Here is an 11,845-nt window from a genome sequence, read left to right on the forward strand (position 1 = left end):
ATCCAACTACAATTCTGTGAATATTGGAACTTACAATACAGCAAGAATGAAAACATTTTGCCAAGTGGGTGGTAGGCTTCAGTCAACTTTCCCATTGTGTTAAGTGTTATTTTAAATGGATGGCATTTATTACCAGTGTTATTTGAAAATGTACATAACTTGCTATAAGAGTTTGGTTAATGGCTCAGGAGACTCAGACAGACTGAGGTCACAAGGATGAGAGGGAAACCTGAACCATCAGGTCTACACTCCTTATTCATCCTAAAATATTTACTGGTTGTCATGACGACTGGCATTGTTCTTGTCCCAACACCCTGACATTTGGATTTCCCCTCATCTGGAAAAATTGGACCCTGATGAATAAGCATATCGCATTCACATCCGACTGCTGGTGACGTAACATTTTTTTTTTTTGGTCTCATTTTCCGTTTTATTGTTTTTCCTTCTGTCTGTGGCGGAAATGTTGGACGTTCAAAGCAGCTGAAGGAGATCATGTCTGACTGAATGTTTGCAGTCAAGTTGCATAATTTATAGATCCTATTAAACTATGAATGTTAAGCATACAGTATATGTATCAAATAATATAAGACAATGTAGTCTATATGTATTAATGTTGTACAAATTGAAGTACTACATGTTTTATTAAGTCCTCTTAGAATGTTGTGAGGTACACTGAAACCTCTTTGAGGTAAAAGAGGATGAGATTAATGTTTCTACCTGTCGCTAGAGACTACTGCGGAAATGGTTATTATCAAGCCACATGCAGGAAACCCGCACTCCAAATCTCCATATGCTGACATCAGCGTTTCCATTGTGTGATTAATGCTAAATATGCAGCTCTTGATTGCATTTGTCAAAATAATTAGCCAGTGTATGTTTTTATCGTCTGAACAAACACCTTTTTTGAAAGGACAGTCAGTCAGACGAAAACATAATCCTTGATTGTCAATTGTTTTGGTTTATGAAGTTTAAAAAACAGATTTATGAAACTGTTTTAATAATTGGAAAACAAACATCAAATTTTTTATTGGAATCAACGCAATCAAATTTAATGACTCATTCGTCCCAATTCAACTTGAATGTATCATTCATGGTCTTCCTCTATGAAAGCCATGATTATAATGACACACACAGTGTGTAAATATAATGGTCTGGGCACAAATATTGCTTTAAGACACTGCAGGTCTGAAGCATCCAAAGAACACAATTATATCCATCCATCCATTTTTTTATGGCCCGTGTCCTCATTAGAGTTGTGTGTGAGCTGAAGCCTATTCAAGCTGACTCTGGGTGTGCACCCTGCGCCAATCGCCAGCCAATCACAGGGCACACACTGGATAGACAAACAACCATACGGTATTCGTGCTCACATTCACACACATGGGCAATTGCGCAAACACACACACATTTTGTTGTCAATTGACCTAATATGGATGCATTTGGAACCCACACAAGCATTAGTGCATGCTCTAAACACAGGAAGGCCGCAGCCAATATTTGAACTTTGAACTGTGGGGCAGACATACAAACCCTTAATCCACCATGCTGACATGCTGTAAGCAATCAAATTTAAATATTACAAATATTAAACATCTCATACCGTTTAGTTGACCTGATTAACTTTTTCATCCAATGATTTAATTTCAGAAATTGCTTTAAGGTTAGTTTAATTAAGGTCTATGAAATTTAAAGTTGAATGATCAGTATGTATTTACACTACGATGACCCATATCCAAAATTGGGAATCATTTGAAAATTATGTCATTTGAGTAATATTGTGTAACTGCTGCCTAAATCTGCTCAGCATAAACAAGGCGAAAGAGGCCCATTGTTTTTAGTGATGCAGACCTGCCATCTTCCATCTGAACACAAGTTAATGGCTGCCTCACGTGGTCACCGCTGGCCTACTTTAAGGTCTTTTAGCTTCACTGGGCCGCCCACCATTCACACACTATCCTGAGTGGTCCACCTTAACAACACTACGCCTGGCACTCACACAGGCTTTGTTTACTGACTGGATTTGGCAGTCAGCCATTTTGTTTTTGCACATTTACATAAACACCAAATGGTGCCGGTTTCCTTTGTGTGTGTGTGGGGGGGGGGGGTGCACAGACCTTAGCTAACGCTCCCTTCCTCGCCACCGTTGATGAAAATTAAAGGCGGTTTAAGATTCATTAAAGTGCAGTGGCTTCGTCGATTTCCTGCAAAAGATTTGACACAAATGTTCACAAGCTGAAAGTTCATCACTCCATACCTTAATTTCGATGATTACTAAATTATGCAATGACCCAGCCAAAGACACGGGGAGGGGGTTGCTGCCAGGGATTTTTCTAGAATTACCCTGTTTTTAAAAATACTTGCGCACCGTCACCCTTGAGTAAACCTGTGTCAAGCAACGTAGCGGAAAATAAAAATATGATTTAAAATTTTACGGAGCCCCCTCCTCTCCAATTGCATAATGTCAACCAAACAATCTCCCCTTGTCAGCCATATTTACATACACCAAAACAATATAATGAGATCTAACACAAAAACGTCATCAGCCATTCATCTGCCTTCAGAAAGATTATCCACAGTTTTGACTGACTATTTCACATACAGATTTATTTAACAAGAGTAGAAGTGTAGAGAGTGTATCTTCTATTTCGCCCATCTTTGAAAGCAGGGGCGCAAATGGGATTTTGGAACTTGGGGCCATGTTTTGGACATATTTATGTATTTGCTTGTCACTAATGTTAACATTTTTTTTATTCTTGTCAAAATAGAGGCAATTCTATTGGTGAAAATGCAAGATATTAAATTGTATGTAATGTATCCTCTTGTTTTTTCTTTTATTTGCTAGCCTCCTTGAATCCTAGCTCCTTTTTTGCTTCCTCAGTTTCCACTGGGATGGAGACTGTCCCTTCAGGCTGTAATTAGGCAGCTCAGCCTCTCTGCGTTCAGTCATGGCTGGCTCATTGTACACATCGATTCCTTTGCAACGCTTAATTGGCTGAACATTGTTTAGCTTTCTTCGTCATTCCTCCTCTTATCCTTTTTATATCACAATTATTACTACAACTCTCATCCATCATATTTTCCATGCACAGACAAAACTTGATATTCCGTTGCTTTTTGGAATCTTATTTTTTCATGACTAACTTCGGCTATTCTCTCCCCAGTTCTCTGATTTTAAATGTATCTCTCTCTTTTTCTGCCTGTTAGTTTCTCCCTTTCATTTCCTCCTCTCATTTGGCCACGCTCCAGATCCGGCAGGGCTTTAGCCCGTGGTCTTAATTGTCAGGACGAGGGTAGATTCTGTATGAGACGGCCATATGGTGCCTGGCTACCAAGCTAAACTCCTCGGGCATTTTAAGGTTACTTCAATCCAAAGAGTTTGTTCTCTTTATGGCAGACTGTTTTCTACATCACAAATTATGACTCGGCACGGCAGACTGGCTCAGGTTCACTAAATCTTTCAACCTGAATACGTAACGCTGTCGTTGTGCATGTTTGAGCGCAAAAACTGCACATATAATTGCTTTGTGCTTTTTCTTGAATCTTACAAAACATATCACAAAACTAGATGTAGAGATTCGCAGTTTAGCAAATCTCATGCATCTCAAATTTCTGAGGTTGAGGGATTTAATCCTAGCTCTGGCTTTAGTGTTTGACATTTGTAAAAAACATTTAGGCCTGCGTTTGATCAAGACTATTGATTGAATGCGAGCGTGAAAAGATTTTTGTTTCTTTTTTATTGACTGAATTGTGAGTTTGCACAGTCCTTGTATGTAAGAAAAAACAAGTTCCTTCCTATTTTCTAAAAATAATCTACTAAGGAAATTCTGCACCAGGTCCAAAATATTCATGCTAAACAATGAAAACATTTGGAAGTTGTATTCCAGAATTACCTGCATTTCAAAATTAATCGATGTGTAATGGACATTTTGCACTTGAAATTAGTTTGCAAAAAAATTTACACCAACACTCTTTGGTTTATAAATTATTATAAGAAAACTTACTTCAGTGAATGTCAAACTCTCATTGAAAGTAGGAGTTTGACAAAATGTCTGTGAATAAATTGCATTTATTAATTTTGTATTTGGGCAAAAATTTGATGGTAATATTGCACGTATTAACCGCAATAATAGCAGATGCAGGCAGCATGGTGGAGCACTGGTTTGCACGTCCGCCTCACAGTTCAGAGGATGCGGGTTTGACCCCACCTCCGGCCCTCCCTGTGTGGAGTTTGCATGTTCTCCCCGTGCCTGTGTGGTTTTTTGCCGGGTACTCTGGTTTCCTCCCACATCCCAAAAACATGCTTGGTAGGCCAAATGAGCACTCCAAATTGCCCCTAGGTGTGAGTGTGAGTGCGGATGGTTGTTTGTCTCTGTGTGCCCTGCGATTGGCTGGCAACTGGTTCAGGGTGTCCCCCACATACTGCCCGATGACTGCTAGGATAGGCCCCAGTACACCCGCGACCCCCATGGGGACGAGCGGTACAGAAAATGGATGGATAGCAGATGCCTTCTTCAGTTTGAATCAACGTTGTTGGCTTTATGAGGACAGAAAAAAAAAGTCATGAATTAGCTTTGCCGTTTGAACTTTGCTGAGGTTTCCTCTAAGGCTTGGCTCAACGTGTGTGTGTATGGAGCCTGTGGTTAATATATGCAGGTGATCTTCTCCATATGTTAATGGTCAGCAGATCAGCCAAGCCTAATATCCATATAAACCCAATAGCCATACACGTACCAACTCACCAGCACTTTACCTGCAGGTGTCATGTCCGTAATATCTACTCGACACGTGCAAGAGTGCCTGTGCATGTGTGTGTGCGTGCGTGCATGTGTGTGTAGACAAAACACAGGTCCCACTGGGAACTTTGGATCCAGCTGCTGACTTCGGAACAAACGGCATCTGCTTCCCGCACATACCACCACCCTACCACCACCAAGAGTATATACAACCACGTAAGCACATGCTTTTGTGGTGCCACACACACACAGGATGTATGACAGATGTAGTGTGGGCCTGAGACACATGCTCGCCTTCCTCCAGCTCAGGTATTGAGAGAGCTAAGGATGTCAGTCCTAGACGTGCAAAAACTCATCCATTAGTAGCGAAGACATACACTGACCGAGCATTATTTATCTTGGTATTAGAGGATTAATGCGTATTATTATTGCATTTTAAGGAGAGGTTTGACTTTTTTTTCTCAAATGTTTTACCTCCACATGCATTCAGAAAGTTTCCTTCCCTCCAGCCAAGAAACATTTTACTACTCACTGCATCGTTTAACGTTCTCACATTCAACTTGCTTTCAATGGACTGCGTTAGGCATATGGAACAAGAAGGTCTGTTTAAACTAGCAAAATGTTCCTGAAACAATGTCATTAAACAATCCAGCAAAAAGCACGTTTGCACAAGAGGACAGATTTTCTTCTGTCTGTGAGTCCTTATTTGACTTTTACTGCAAGATGTGTTTAAAAGAAATTCCCAAGACTGATCTCACAAAATATATATTTCACATCCAAATCAAAACTAATCCTAACTTATTGGTTGCGGGCTCAGTACACTATTTTTTTGTCACTTTGAGCTCATTTATTATGCATCTGAAGGTAAAATGTTACTATGTTGAACATATTTACTTGCCATGCAGTAGAATAGCAAACTTTTATTCTACGTAACATTATAGGAAATATAATTAAATATATTTTGTTAAAAAAGGAAAATGCTATACATGTTTATTTGTTTTTGTCTTATTGTGAAGGCTATGATGACAGCTGACTATCGTCTTTGCTCCTGGGTCACCAATGTGGCACCCACGTTCCAAAGTATTTCATAAGGACCAAATAAGTAGCCTGTGAGCCTGTTCTTAAAAAGCAGCATTATTGTCACTAGTTATTGAACAGTATATGAAATCATTTACATAATCAAATTAATATCACCATATACTTGAAACTGTTTTACGCCAACTTGGTGTGTGTGTCCAAGAAACTCACCAGTGATGGGACATTATGATTTCCTAAGAATGTTGAAGAAGTGATCATTTGAAAATGTTAACACTCGCAGAAACATAACAAACTATAACGTTGTCCGTTAATATTCATCTGTTGCCTACCTCGTTAAATCATTGTTGATAATTATTCTCAGAATTCAACTGAATCATTATACTACATAGATGAACGTCATTAATTATTAATAACATACACCACACTGTACTTTAAGTTAATTTGAGGCAATTAGTTATTTCAGAAGTGTGTAAGTCGCTCTCACTGTAAAAAGGATTGGTGACCCCTGTTCGACCGAGTGCTATTCTTGTGTAGGATCTGCGTTTCTCACTCTCAAGCTTTATATATGCGCATGAATGTGTTTGTGTGTGCACGGGGGAGCGGGAGGGAGGACGGTCCGTGGATCAGAGTGGCAGGTGCAAGGATCGTGGCAGAGCCCCCAGGCCAACCACGGGGCTTGAACGCTCACCGCAGTGTTTAATCACCCGGCAAAATGCTTCTGACATGCTGAAGAGGAAAAGAGAGAAGCTTCATGTTTCTGCATCCTTCACTGAACATGTGTGGACATGTGCGCATGTCTGTGTGAGTGTGTGTGTTTGTGCGTATATGTTTGTGTGCAATGTGTGTGTGCGAAAGGAAAAAAGAAGATTGGATAAGGCAAAGAAATGGTGCATATAAAAGTATTTATATACTATAATTGGATTATAGGCTAATCGTGGCTTATTTTATTAGACTTTTGGAACATTTTTACGATTTTTCCTTTGTTCGGTTACATTAATAAATTGTTGTAAAAAGTTGCTGACAGCAAGCCACTTCATCACCTTGCACTATAAGAGCAAACCTGAACCATGCAAGCATGAGAAAAATGGTAAATTTGACATTTACAACCGTTTTATGGCAAAGGAAAGGAAAATACAATGTGAATAGAGTCGATAAAAGTTTTATTCAACGTGGTTCATTGAGTGGCACTCTTATTTGATTAGTTTTGATTTGATTAGCTGTGTGCCAGAAAAGAGGCCTTTGTGTCTGCTCTTAAAAAAAGAGAAAGAAAAGGGAAAGTACTCTACAGGTGAAAAAAACTGTCTCACTATTAATGATGTAATTTGTCACAGGGCGTCAAAATGACCACAGCCGCCAATGATATGCCAGCAGGCCTGGCTCTCAATAAAATGGCTGCTTGACAGCATGAGCCTATAACAAGATTCCCTTACAGCTCCAGACCACACCAGTGTGCTTATATTTCGTTGGTCCCCAGAACACGCTCCCTGCGTGTCTGCAAAGTGTCCGAGCAAACACTACCAGGCCCATTTCCGTGGCCCTAAAGTGGAGGAAAAAAATAAAAGCCCCACAGTGCTCCACTGGTGATAAAAGAGTCACTTTATTAATGGTTTAATTCGATTCGGGGATACAGAATGACCACAGCCACCGATGCCAAGGTTATGATTCGACCCCGGTTACCAAGTCTTGTTAAAATAGTCCTCAGTGTACACGTTTGTGCGTGTGTGTATGCAAAACTACTCCAAATTAAAGTGGCCCTCTAATGTTAAAATTTACATAATGATCCAGTGTCAATTTGATTTATCCATTTGAATCTAACCTCTTCTTTGTTTGATAAAGCTTTATGCAGGCTTTTTTTTTTTTATTGTGTAAAAAAAATCTAAAATGCAGTGAGCGTTCAATTCCCAATGGGGCCCCACTTACTAAAACGAACGCTAACAGTAAATGGAACAAAATGCTAGCGACATTTAATCATAATTAAGCAACTGTAATGTATGACCAAAAGAAACACAAAGGAAAAAAAGACCAATCTCAAGGGACGAAACATACCCAGGTCTGTATTATTTTTAAAATGAGACTTTATCTAATACATTTATAGTTATTACTGGATAAACATAAAGCCTTAAGTATCATTAGCATGTAATGGGCTGTGTTGAAGCAGCTATGATTCATTCTCATTGCAAATTTTCTCATTTGGAAATGAAAATACGACTGCAATCGATAATTGGACGGAGTAAATCGTTGCATTTTATTGATGTCCAATTCAAAATTAAGGTCAATGTGAGCTTTTGGAAAATGGACGTTATGTGTAAAATATGTAAAACTAAATACATAAATACATACTAAATAAAATGTGTTTTCTGTATCTATTTGCTCTGTATTTAACATGCATTACAGTTTGTAGTTGACTTCACATCCAACGTACTCATTTAATGCATTTAATCACCACTTTAGTTCATTCATCTGTACATTCGTGCCTTCCTGTAAGGCTTCCATACACTCACAGTCAAAGCAATTTACATTTTTCACTTCTGATCTGTGCAGGTGTCTTCTATGAATATCAAATTCACCTCAAAGAGAATAATGCACCTCCTGTGGCACTCACATACAAACACGCACATTCAGAAAAGCCGTGCCGTGATGGATGCGAGTCACATGACCACATCTGTCACTGACTGTCATCTTTATTTATTTTTTTTAAACAAACAAATACAAAAAAATACTAATCACACCTTCTGAAGGGTCTTTAAATGGGGCATGTTAAATTTATTAAACAAAATCATCTTCTATTATAACGGTTGCCCTCTTTCTGGAATCAATTGAAAATAACAGTTGTATTAATGCCGTACATTTCAAACTGTGTCATTTCGTGGGGATTTTGTAGGCCTTCGGAGGCCCGTTTTTATTACCGTGAGCCAGCCCTCAGCACTTCTCCCTCTGTGTTTCTATAGTAACCCTGGCTAAAATCCAAACAGCCAGTAGGGCCCTCTGAAGGGCACTACACAGGGAAGATGAAAGATCTCCACCAGGCGACTGCAGCTTCCAATAAACAGATAAATGTGAGGAGGGCATGGTTCCACTGTGCAGAGGAGCGACGGTGATTGTCACAGTGTTCTCGCCGGTATTCTGATATGAACAAATATTAACACGGTTCTTTGTCAGCCATGTTCACTGCATGCTCCACCGCCTTCAAACTGATCATATCATGGAGAATAACAGTCGTAGGGTAATACAAAATGCTGAAAAGTTGTTCAAACGCCCACAATAAAGGCTGATTGACATAACAATGGCATTTCATGACAGATAACACATTTGTTCATTCTGAATCGACTTTTTTTCAAAATCCCCTTCCAGTGGGGTCAATGCACAGCAGCATCTAGTGGCCATTTTAGTTGGAGCTTACAAAATGGCAAATGGTGAGGCTGAATATACACAATACCTGAATTAGAGTACACACAGTTATCTCCGTATATTCTTTGGCCATATTTTCAATTCCCTCACAGCGAGCATTTGCCGCAGCAGCCATCCAGCAACGTTCAAAGCGTCAGTGTTTCTGTTTGTTCTTTGAAAGATTCATAAGTGCCACATCTACATGAATCATTCACTAAGGAAATGATTGTCATAAACATAAAGTGCCATCTCTGCCACTGTGTGTTGAAAAATGTATGCTTTTTAAGTCATAAATTATGACATGGCACTCATCTTCCTTTCTGCTGGAGGAGGGGTGCATAACTTTCCTGCTACAGTGATAAGACTTAACATGGCAAATGGCAGTTCCTATGTTAACTTCAAATCACTGCCAAATGTTATGTGGTTATACATATATATATATATATAAAAAAAAAAAAACAGTGTTGGCCTGATGGACCCACGGAGAACTTCAGGTCCAAAATTTATGGATCACACATACGTGACTCAGGTAGTCATTGCAAAAATACACAAAAGTCTTCAATCATGGATGCTTACAGTTACAAATCAAAACATTTAATCTAATATCTTGTACAATTTTAAGATATGTTAATGGGGTTATCAAATTATGTATTCTCATCAAATCTAATGGGAACATCACATCATCATAAGACATATCAAACAAATTTCTTAGGTTCATTTACCTGACATGTTTCGGCGGGTTCTTCCGCCTTCACTCTGATGAAGGCGGAAGAACCCGCCGAAACATGTCAGGTAAATGAACCTAAGAAATTTGTTTGATATAGAAGAACCAGTGAAGTAATTGAAAAGGAAAAAACAAGATGAACCTAGTACAACTATCATAAGACATAAATAGAAAAATGGACAGTTATCTCTGCTGTTTCACCTTCTTGATTTTTCATTATAAAAATGTTCACATGCAGAATGAAACTACCATGTGTCAAACTATGAGAGCATGTCCATGTCTTTGTGTGTGTTCCTCTCGTTCTGCCTGTACTGTATAGATGAGCCTCTCACCTCGAGGCGAGCCGATCCTCTTACTATAATACCTTTACCTAATCTCAGAAGCGAATCAAAGGGAGCCTGGGGCACTAGGCACTAATAGGTTCACACAAATGGGATCTAGTCAAAAGCGCTTAATCCTCCTCAAACTGTAAATATGGAGAGCATTATCTATGCGGGCCTTGAGGCCTCTGATGTGGTACTGATGCAGATTTGACGGAGTCTGATAGATGACTAAAAATAATTTAACATACTGTAACAGTGTTACACCGGTAAAATGATGAAATACATTTGAAACTTTTAAAAACCTGATTAAGTGTAATGTCATGAGTTTGTAGATTATGGGGGGTGGGTGATGGGTACATATACAAATAAAGTAGAAATGCTTCATGAGATTAAAGTAATAATTTTCCAAGAAAAAAACGTGCAGATTACAAGAGCAAATTGTGAACTTTGTAAGAATTTATTCATAACATCAATGTCAAGCACCAGTGGGAGTGGCTCCTCACCTCAGACTGTTGTGTTTATGAATAAGAGAATTTTATATTCACTTATTCACTTTTGTTTTCTTATCTCAAAAAAAAAGTTTTAATATTACCAATTGGTTGGCTCTCAAAATCTATTTTATTCTAATAAAAATTTGCAATAGCAATAATCATTGTGGCCTGAGGTTATAATGAAGCCTCAGAGGAGTGAAAAGGTGTTTTATTTCTCAGCCACTGCGTTAACCAATCAAACTAAAATGTTGTCTTGCAGTGACACCCAGCGGTTGTCATTATTACTGCCAAACAGAAATACAAACTAAAAGCAATTGCATCAGTAACAGTATGATGGATTGATTGATAGATGGATGGACGGATGGATGGACAAAGCAGCCATGCTTTGGGATTTCGACAACACAGAGCAAACTTTTCAGCCCTAACCGCCGCCCAACCTCAACCCACCAAAAAAAAAAGAAAAAAAAAAAAGAAAGACAAACCTCTCTGCAATCTTGAACACAAGGCAACAACCACCCTACTACTGTATCAAAATACTTTTTTTTTTTCATGGAATTTCACAGGTTAGACCAGAACGGCCTACTACTAACCTAGCATTGAATGAATGGATTTTGGTAGGCATGGCCAAGGCTGGCCTTCTTTATTTTTTTGCTTCACCTGTTCCACATGCAAAGCAAATGACTCAAAGGTCACAATGTTGTATCATATACTGAAGGAAAATAGACTTACTTGAACAAGCATCCTGTTACAGTGAGAGTTGGTATCAATCCCAGAGGAAAGATGTTCTGCTAATCCACAGTTGCATTGTCCTAAATTGCTCAATTGTCCATGAAATGTTTTCTGCAAACTAACACATTTTTGGAGTTTGGGCATATTTAATGGATAAAGTCCAGCTGTAAGGAGAAGAAAGAGACTGTTGCTCTCCAGCCATACCTGCATGGTAGTTTGTGTTGAAAGTTTGGCAGGTGCTTAGATTTAAAAAATTGAGGGTAGGTGGCATCACAAATTGAAAAAGGCGGGGGTTAGTGTCATCACAAACTGAAAACAGCTGATTTCAGAGACCTGGTTTTTTTTTTTTCATACAAAGTCATAGGCAAGGGAATCATGGGTCATTCTTCCCACAACTTTCCAGACTTATTCATGCTGGGC

At 38.9% G+C, this 11,845-nt stretch overlaps 1 protein-coding gene across 1 annotated transcript in view; it reads right to left on the reverse strand.

Annotated features, from left to right (window-relative positions):
• Positions 1 to 11,845, reverse strand: part of LOC119131662 (lymphocyte antigen 75-like) — a 1,013,224-nt gene that overhangs the window by 785,405 nt on the left and 215,974 nt on the right. The window lies entirely within an intron of this gene.

Source organism: Syngnathus acus, chromosome 12 (genome assembly GCF_901709675.1).
Source record: "Syngnathus acus chromosome 12, fSynAcu1.2, whole genome shotgun sequence".
NCBI classification, from domain to species: domain Eukaryota; kingdom Metazoa; phylum Chordata; class Actinopteri; order Syngnathiformes; family Syngnathidae; genus Syngnathus; species Syngnathus acus.